The sequence below is a fragment of the Ipomoea triloba genome, chromosome 10 (assembly GCF_003576645.1).
Source record: "Ipomoea triloba cultivar NCNSP0323 chromosome 10, ASM357664v1".
NCBI classification, from domain to species: Eukaryota; Viridiplantae; Streptophyta; class Magnoliopsida; order Solanales; family Convolvulaceae; genus Ipomoea; species Ipomoea triloba.
Genome location: NC_044925.1, coordinates 13,474,097 through 13,484,284, shown reverse-complemented (window position 1 = coordinate 13,484,284; position 10,188 = coordinate 13,474,097). Strand labels below are relative to the sequence as shown.

Sequence of the window (10,188 nt, the reverse complement as noted above, 5' to 3'; positions counted from 1 at the left end):
TTCTTTCCTAAGTTGTGACTTTGATAACTCTTGATTCTGTTCTTAACTGACGTTGTCCTTGAACCCTGAACCTTAAACCTCTCCTTTTCTCTTTCCGTTGGGTCAAAATTTTCAAAACCGAGCTTATATGATATATAATATTTTCTCTATATGTACCATCGTACTAGTTTTTAACTCTCTGTCCCCAAAACGATTTTCTGAGCTTCGGGGACGAAGCTCCTTTTAAGGGGGTAGAGTGTAACACCCCGTATTTTCCTACTACTATTTTAGAAATAAATGAGGGGTTATTTTCTTACTAAAATAATTATAAGTATAATCATTTCATTTTGGGCTTGGAATAATGTATTTTTGGACTACCTATTATTATTATGTTACTACAAAATGTTCTTAGCCCAATATACCTATATAGATATATATTTTATAGTATATAATTTTATTATGGGCTATGGACCCAAGGAATTATTTTAAACTAAAGTATGGAATAAATAGTCTTGACCCAACTAATTTAGTCCAAACTATATAGCCTTTCCTAAAATATCTAGCCCAAACCCAAAAGAGGAAACCTACCCTAAATAGTATAATTGATCAGCAGCCAAGTGACTCCCCTGTTCCTCACCGCTGCCTCTCATCTCCCTCTCTCTCGTCTCTTTCGTTTTTGTCTACCAACAATAATGGAGGTCTTGGCAGCTTCAACAATGGACTCCAGTGTCACCATCCCCTTCTTCAAAACCATCACCATCTTCCCTTATCTCCCCCGCCTGCATTCATAGCAAGCTAGGCAGTAGTGGTACCCTCTCCCCGCCAACGGCAATCGGTGTGCGATGGCTTCGGCATAGCAGCTCCCCAATAGCAGACCAGCGGCATCAACCTCTCCGTTGTTCTTTATGGCACGAAACAGGGCAGCGATGGTAGCTGGTTCACCGGGAAAGTTCCCCCTCCCCTCGTCTTTGTTCTTGGTAGTGCGTAGTGCGTGGCGGGGGTGGCTGGGCGGTGCGGAGCAGCGGGTGGCTTCGGCGGTGCACCCTTCTCTGTTACAGCGTAAAGGTGGCAGCAGCAGCATGGGTTGGGCTCCTCTGCTTCCGGTGGCTCAACGGCGAAGCTCGGATGGCGTGAGCAGCATCTCGACGTCTTCTCTCCCCTGCTCCCGGTGGCTTCGCGGCGGTAGACCAGCAGCGGCATACTTCCTCTCTTCCTCCCTTCCATCAGCAATGGTGGGCAGTTCATATAAATGGTAGTAGGCGACTATGTTGGCGGTGGCGTGACTTGGAGATTCACATGCATTCGCATTATTCTGGTCTTAGCAGGTAATTAGTACTTAGTATTATTAGCTTTTTATTATTAAGGTAATATTATGGTTGTCATTAAGCTTATGGTTTTAGTGTTAGTTATAGAATTATAGCTTACATATAGATTAGTATTTGAAGCTCCTAAATAGGATTAGGAATATCGACATCCTTATTTTGGTAGTAGTTAGTGATCATAGTGATCATATTAGAGTTGGATTAATCTTCAGGTTCACGATTATGGACCTAGCATACAAACCGAGCTTAGAGTTGGTGTTGCTTTGGATTAGTACGCTTCAAGAGGTAACCACTATGTCCATCAAAATCTATTTTTACACTCTCAATCTATATGATATTATTTGGTGTGTTGGAATCCTGAAATTTCTTGAATATTAGCCTTGTTCTTGACTATGGAATTTGTGTTTGATGGATTCATGAACTTGTGTTCTTGATCCTTTGTCTATTGATGTTTATGAGCATTTGTTGGTTTGGATTCCATGTTTGTTTGGCCTCTGGGAGATGTAATTGATGTAATATGATCATATTGTTGTATTCTGGGAGTGAGTATTTCGTATACTGTCTAAGTCTGATTCTGTGCGTTGGATTTGCTCTTGCGGTGCACCCTAGCGGCATAATGTAACCCGCTAGAGTCTTCCGCAAGAGTAAGGCGGTAGTGGTTGGGGGAGGTGAGTGATCCGTTGAGGGGATCCGTGTCCTTCTTACGGAGGTGTGTGGCGGAGGGCAGTGCTCCGTCTAGGAGTTCCGCTAGTTCTCCTGGAATTCTGATTCCAGTGAGTGTTTGTGATCTGATGTTTGTTCATTTCCTCTTTTGTTCTGGATTTTGTAGGAGTATTCTATTGGATATTTTACCATGATCCTGGAGTATTTATTCATACCTCTTAGTCCATTATATGAGTCTATTATTTGGTTGGTTGAATCCTTGATTATATTATCTGGGAGTTGATTTGTGTTCATATCTGAGATGAGCACTCTGAGTGATGGTTCTTGGGCTGAGTTGAGTATGAGTATGGAGTGGTGGATCATTGAGTATCTTTTGGTGGTTGATGGGTGAACTAACTGTGGTATTATTGATTATGCTGGACTTTGGTCCCTGTGATTGGGTTGTTACCCCTGTTATTGGACTTTGGTCCCTGTGATTGGGTTGTAACCCCTGTGATTGGGCTTTTGCCTCTGTGATTGGACTCCGGTCCCTGTGATTGGGTTTATACCCCTGTGATTGGACTTCGGTCCCTGTGATTGGGCTCTTGCCCCTGTGATTGGACTTTGGTCCCTGTGATTGGACTTTGGTCCCTGTGATTGGACTTCGGTCCCTGTGATTGGGTTCTTACCCCTGTGGACTAACTGTGGTTGGGTGTTTGGTATGATGGATGGTATGGTGGTTTGGAAGTTGGAATTGGGAGTTATTCCTTGGTATTGTGTATTCGTTAGTTTCCTTTGCAATTATTCGGTTAAGTGGTATCTCAGTTGATACCTTGTTGTTCCTCGTTATGTTGTGGTTTGGTTGGTTCCTTTGTGATCCTTCTATTGGAGTTATGATTCAATTGGTATCTTGTTTACGGACTTGTTGTCTTATACATTCGTTATTGAATATTGATTTCATTTGGAGGAGTCTTGGTTTATGATTCTTTCAGTCTATCATTGTTGAGTATCCGATTTTAACTAAAGAACAGTTTGTTGGTGTATATATATTCTATATGGGTGTGTAAACCTATTTACAAACTTATATATATCTATACTTCCTTGCGGGTGTGAATGGTGGTTGCTTAGCAGTCTTTTGCTGATGGTTTCTTGTATGTTTTCCAGGTATGCGATAAGTCTAAGCGAGAGCGCGTTAGAGCTTATCCTTATGAGGCAGCTTAGACATAGTTATGTTGTTTTAGACTTTATGTTTGGGCCTGTGTGCCAATGATGAGACTATATGTACTCTTGATTAGATTTCAGATGTTTTGACATTACTTGAGGATTATATCTATTCAGTTGGTTCAGTTTATGTTTAGCCTGTGCATCTAGGCTGTGTTTTCTTACCTAGATGTGGCATGATACCCCTTAGGTTATAAATCGCTTCCGCTATGTATGTTTGATAGTTGAGATAGGCAGCTTTTATGTTAAAGTTTAGCTATCTCGGCTTGTGAAAAGTTGGGGTGTCACACTTATCACACTGAAAGTTTTTCTCTTGCTAGACAGTATTTCGCGTTTTTCAACCCTGTCAAAGTGAGATGGGACAAGGGTATTTATAGGTGGAATTTCAGATCTGTTGGAGGGAAAATGAAATTCAAAACCTATTGTCGAGTGTGTAATATCCAATGGGTAATGTTTTCATCTTTTTCAGAATGCCAGTACTTTCTAGCCGTTTGTCCACTTTTGTGTAAGGACAGTTTGTCTTTTGTTCCTCAAAAAGTTGGCAAGCATTAAATTGTAACACCCCAATTTTCACATCTTGGATTTATTACAAAATCCCTAATAATAATACATTGCGGAAGCGACTAACCAGCAGAAAACTGGGTGTTACCGCCACGCTTAGGTATCTTTCCTATACCCAAACGCTAAGGCTAAACTTACAACATCAAATAACCACATCAATATTCTCACTTAATACATAAGGAAATCATTCTTCCAGGGTGTCTATTCTAGGATAGAGTAATCCTCAACCTCGACTTCCATCCTATTTAGAGCTCATCGGGCTTCAGGAGCACACACTAGACAGGGTTGCATAAGCCCTCACTAGAATCCATCTGATAAGGGACACAATGAAGTGTAGTTAGCACGACGGCTAAGTAAGAAAATCCATTGTCACTCAAGCGTAGACAAAGGTTTTGAAATATAATATTAATACAAAAGCTTATAGAGTTTTTACCCATACTTTGGAAGTTTACCTGAAATCAAACAATCCAAAGATAGCATGACAGCATATATTTAAAGGAATTACATATAACTTTCCTTCAAATAAAAAATAGTGACATAACTGTCATTCCAAATTATATTCACGTATATTTTAGGCAAGTTCATAAACTTTCCATTTTCAAGAATTTCACCCATTATCAATTAGAACCGCAGCTCTAAATCTTTTAAACATCTGAACCGCAGCTCAGTATATCATTCATCTTTTCAATTAGAACCGCAGCTCTAATTATTTTAATTATCTGAACCGCAGCTCAGTATACTAATAATTCCATAGTTAATTACTTAGTTTCCCCCTGGATAAGCACGAGACATTCTTTTTATCATTTCTTAATTAGAACTGCAGCTCTAATTCTCTGAACCGCAGCTCAGTATAATATTCATTTCTCAATTCCCCTTCTCAAACCTTGGGCCATGGCATGCTCCAGCCTTCCCATAGGTCTCCTTATCCCAACCTCGGGCCATGGCACTCCAGCCCTCCCGAAGGTCCAACCTTATTCCAACCTCGGGTAGTAGCATTTAAGCCCTCTCGTAGGTCCCCACCTTGTTCCAACCCCGGGCCATGGCAATTAAGCCCTCACGTAGGTCCCTTTCTCAATTTCTCTGCAACATATTCAGAAACTAAGATTTCCAAAATATCTTTCATGTACGTGATTAGTATTTTCTTTTCATTTCTCAAAACATTTATTTCCTCAAAAATCAAGCTTGTTTGCCCATAGGCCTTTCAAAAATTATGACGCAAGCATACGTAAACATTTAACCAAAAATAATACAGTTGAAAATAATTTAGACATAGCTTGACATCATACCCAAACTTTTTGGACTGAAAATACTGATTTGAACATTCTGGACGTCAGTGGACGCACGCTGGACGCGCGTCCGCTGAGGCGTCCGCTCACACAGACTGGTCTGAAAACTCTGGACACCAGTGGACGCACGGTGGACGCGCGTCCACAGGGGCGTCCACTCATACGGCTCAAATTTTCTGGGCAGCAAAACAGTGCAAAAACTCCTATTTTTCCACCTTTTCTTCAACATCATTTTATATGGACATAAATATAGTATATACATGCATGCATACGTTAAATTTATGCATACCAAAAATATTTTTAAGCCCAAAACACAAATTTTTGCATAGAAATTAACTAAGAAGTTTAAAGCTTAACATATAATTTTCATATCAAATCTTAACTCCATAATACATATACCTATACAATTGCCTATTTTCAAGTGACTATACCAACTGAAGGGATTTCTTACCTTCCTTGAAGCTTTTTAACCGTAAAGAGTGTTGGGTTCCTTATTTCCAAAAATCCACCGAAAGTCCTAAACAAATTTCACCATAATAACAACAAATCCAAGATTTCTTAGCTTATGATTAAATCTTAAAAAGAGTTCCAACTCATTAAACCAAATATTCATAAAACTTACCTAGTGTTTGAAGAACTTGAAGGAATTTTACTTATGATCCTTGGTTATGGAGTTCTTGAAGATCAACTATGGTGAAGAATAAAAATGATCACACTCTCTCTCCTCTCTCCCTATTAATTTCGGCCAAGGTGAAGTCTTCCTAAGCTTGGAGATCAAGTAAATGTGATCTTATCCAAAGATAACATTATTTTAATTCATGATATTTTTGAAGAATGGATTTTCTAGACAGTTAGGGATTAAATCAGATAAATCTTTGATGGAAAATAGCTTACTTCGGGAAATTTTTAATACCATAATTATTCTAAAATTAATCCCGAAATTAATCACCCAAGTTAGGAATTTTTCAGTACATCGCGAAATTTAGCGGTTCGCAGGCTCGTAACAAGTTCCATCCTTATAACTCATCTAGTATCAATCTTAACTAAGTAGAATGTTCATACTTAATCACATTATGCATAATAATCCATTTCTTATGGAAATTCGAACCAAATATACGTCCTTAAAAATTTCTCGGTTCATGACCGGTACGTAGATCGCAGCTTATTAATAACTAGTCTTGCTTGTAAAAATCCTTCTGAAGTACCGAGAGATCATCTCATAAATGTCATAGCTTAAAAAAATATTTTCGAACCTTAACTTTGTCGGAAAAACCGAGGGGTTACATAAATGCTCATTGGGATCGTTGCATAGGACCTAATTTGACATTCAGTTTATACCCATTCTCAATGTGACACCCCAACTTTTCACAAGCTGAGATAGCTAAAACTTAACACAAAAGCTGTTTATCTCAACTATAAAACATAACATAGCGGAAGCGATTTAAAACCTAAGGGGTATCATGCCACATCTAGGTAAGAAACACGGCCTAGATGCACAGGCTAACCAAAAGAACTGAACTGTATAGACAATAAATCCTCAAACACTGTCAAAACATCCAAAGCGAAACAAGAATATATAAAGTCTCATAGCGGCACACAGGCCCAAAGCATAAGTCTAAAACATAATAAACTAGTCTAAGCCGCCTCATACGGATATATCTCTATCGCGCTCACGCTTAGACTTATTGGATACCTGGAAAACATACAAGAAACCATTAGCAAAAGACTGCTAAGCAACCACCATTCACACCCGCAAGGAAGTATAGATATATAGTAAGTTTGTAAATAGGTTTACACACCCATATAGAATATACACACCAACGAACTGTTCAAGTTTAAAAATCGGATACTCAACAACAACAAGCTGAAAGAATATATAAACCAAGACTTCTCATCAATTCCAATATCCAACCGAATCGCAAACTCAACCGAATACTCATAAGAAACAACCAAACTAGAATATATCCAAGAATAACCAATAATCAACAAGATACAACACAACTCAAGAGTCAACAAAGAACCGAACAGACCTCAACCCAAGGATAAGCACCGAAACCTTAACTTCCAACCCAAGTACCAACTCTCACACCAAACACCAAGCCTGAAGCGAAATAAATAAGGAATCCATACCAATAAATATCCATAACATCTATATACCAAAGGATCAAGAACACAAGTTCATCATCCATAAAAAATGACTTCACAGACAACAACAAATAAGCTAAGCAGCAGAGACTTTCTCAGGATTCCAATACACCAAATAATATCATAGATTGAGAGTGTAAAAATAGGTTTTAGTGGACATAGTGGTTACCTCTTGAAGCGTATTTAATCCAAAGTCATCACCAAACTTAGGCTCATCTCAAAGCTAATCCACAATTCATGAACCTGAGAATTAATGTAATCTAATATGGTCACTAACTACTACTAATAACAATAATCGCCTATAGTCCATAACCAAACACTAATTGGACTTACCCTTATCAACAATGATCATCTGGACTTATAATTAATCCTAAGGGTACGATTATTACATAATACTAATAACCTAATGATTTAACAAAGATCACTACCCTAAGCCTTGAACTGATTACCGAATTGGTTATTTACAAAAGCTAAAAGGAGCTATTACCTCAAAGGGATTCGAACCCGCGCCTTCCAACCCCAACATAGGGACACCATACCACTACGCCATTTCGTTTCTTATTGCCATGACGTGAGACCACCAAACCACTATCCTTCGTACGTTCTGCCAGCCTTCATAGACGGACGAGATTATGCCGCCAACGTGCTCCGCTACTGCCTATCGGAAGGGGAACCACCGCCACCTTCTACCGTGGGAATGAATGCGCCGGCGATCACCCTTCACTGCCGCCACGTCGAGAGGAGAGAAGCCACGCCGGAGCACCGCCGCCGTCACTACCACCCGTCGCGTTGCCGCATGGACGACGTCGAGGAGAAGGGTGCTCCCGTCGCTGCTGTTCACGCCGAAAACAGAGACGTGAAGCCCGTCGCCATGCCACCTCTGTTTATGGCACGCCGCCGAAGAAACAAGGAGAGGAATCCGATGCTCTGCTCTGCCATTTCCGTCGACCACGCTAGGAGTCAGTCGAGGGGTTCTTCATGGGTGAGTCGTGCCTGCCGGACGCTTTTGAGGCTAGACGGGGAAGAGGAAACCGCCATAGCTACTGCCCACGACTTTGCCGTCGACGAGAGAGGCTAAAGTTGCTCCCTTTGCCGATCGCAAGTGTTGCTAACCGAGAGAGTGACGTCCAGCTGCTACCTTTTATGTTGTCGACGATCGCCTGCTACACTCCCACTGGAACGTGAAGACGAGAGAGAGAAACAGGGTTGCCGCCGATGGAGCTCTCCATTGTTGTCGCAATACCGGACTCGGCGGCCATTGCTTCTAGAGTCCTTTATTTCTGTTGTGGGAGACGAAGACCATCGCCAAGGTTCACCTTTGTTGATAGTCGGCTGCTACAACGAGAGAGATGGGAAACAGAGAGGCTAGAAGGAATGGTTTTGGCTGCGGATGCATTTGGAAGGAGAAGACAATTCACTCATTCTATTTAGGGTAGGTTTCCAAAAATGGGCTACGGCTATTTATAGGAAAGATTATACAATTGGACTATGCTAGTTGGGTCAAGAGTAGTTTATATCATATCTATAATCTAGTTTAAAATAATTCCTTGGGTCCATAGCCCATAATAAAAATCATATACTATAAAATATATATCTATATAGGTATATTAGGCTAAGAACATTTTGTAGTAACATAATAATAATAATAATAATAGGTAATCCAAAAATACATTATTCCAAGCCCATGAGGAAATAATTATACTTATAATTATTTTAATAATTACTTAATAAGAAATAACCCCTCATTTTAAATATTTATATTTAAAATAATAATAGGGAAAATGCGGGGTGTTACACTCTACCCCCTTAAAAGAAGCTTCGTCCCCGAAGCTCAGAAAATCGTTTTGGGGACAGAGAGTTAAAAACTAGTATGATAGTACATATAGAGAAAATATGTGTATAGTATAGGCTTAGTTTTGAAAATTTTGACCCAAGGAGGAAAAGAGGATAACAGGTTTATGGTTTAAGGTGTAAGGTTCAAGAACGATCATTGGTTAAGAATAGAATCAAGAGTTATCAAGGTTACAACTTAGAAAGTAAGGTTGTCACCTTGCACTGACTCATTTCAAGAAGAAAACAAGAGCAACGTTTGAGAGGATGGGGATGACTTCTCAATGTCAAGTTCTTTAAAGAGAAGAGGAGAACTCGGCTTCGAAAGAAAATAAGGACGAGGTTCGAAGAGGCCAAAAGGATTTCTCAATCCAAGGGAATATCAAGTTCTTTCAACAAAAGAAAAGTGAAGGAAAGAATTCGGCTTTAAAAAGATAGGGACAAGGTTTCAAAGCACGAAAAGAGTGTTGCAACAATAGGGTATTCAGATTTCCAAAGAAGAGAAAGGCATCACGTTCCAAGAGGAGTTAAGAAATGAGGTCTGGAAAGACAGAAATGATTTTCCAACTGTAGGGTATTCAATTTCCCAAGGAAAGAAAGGAATTCATTTTCGAAAGGAGATAAGAATGAGATGTAGAATAGATCGAAGGAGTGTCTCACGGACAGAGTATGCAATTCTCCAAACAAAGAAAGGAAATTTCAATTTCAAGGGAAGATATCGATGAGGTCTAGAATTGATAGGAGGGATGTTTTAACAAAAGGCATTTGGAGTCTCAAGAAACAAAGAAGAATTTAGTTTCCAACAAGAGATGTGAATAATGATTAGAACAAACAGAAGGGATTTCTCAACAAAAAAGGATAATTGGGATTTCAAGGATGAACGAGGAATTCGGCTTTAAGAAGAATAGGAAGTCTCTCCACTCTAAGCGATTTCCATGGCTTGACGATTTGATCACAACACTCTGACCGATTAACGAGTCTTGACGTGCTTCCCATGCACGCGAGTTAAAAGGAACTACGACCCGCACATCCTTATCACTCCAGGAGAGGTCGAGGACGATAAATCGCTGATGACTGATTGGTACAGAACGAGGGATTTCTGAGGAAGCTTTACGAAAAGCGTAGGGTCAATTAGAGAGGTATCGCTTGGTCTTGAAAGGAGATTCGTCTATGATTAACGGCGATCTGAGAGACCGAGTTTA

General features: G+C 39.8%; 1 long non-coding RNA gene across 1 annotated transcript; it reads left to right on the top strand.

Moving 5' to 3' along the window:
* The first annotated feature begins 604 nt into the window (after nucleotides 1–604).
* Nucleotides 605–3,294, top strand: LOC116033037. Its single transcript, XR_004100822.1, has 3 exons — nucleotides 605–1,304; nucleotides 1,514–1,586; nucleotides 3,108–3,294. It is a non-coding gene; the product is annotated as an uncharacterized LOC116033037 (long non-coding RNA).
* The last annotated feature ends 6,894 nt before the right edge of the window (nucleotides 3,295–10,188 follow it).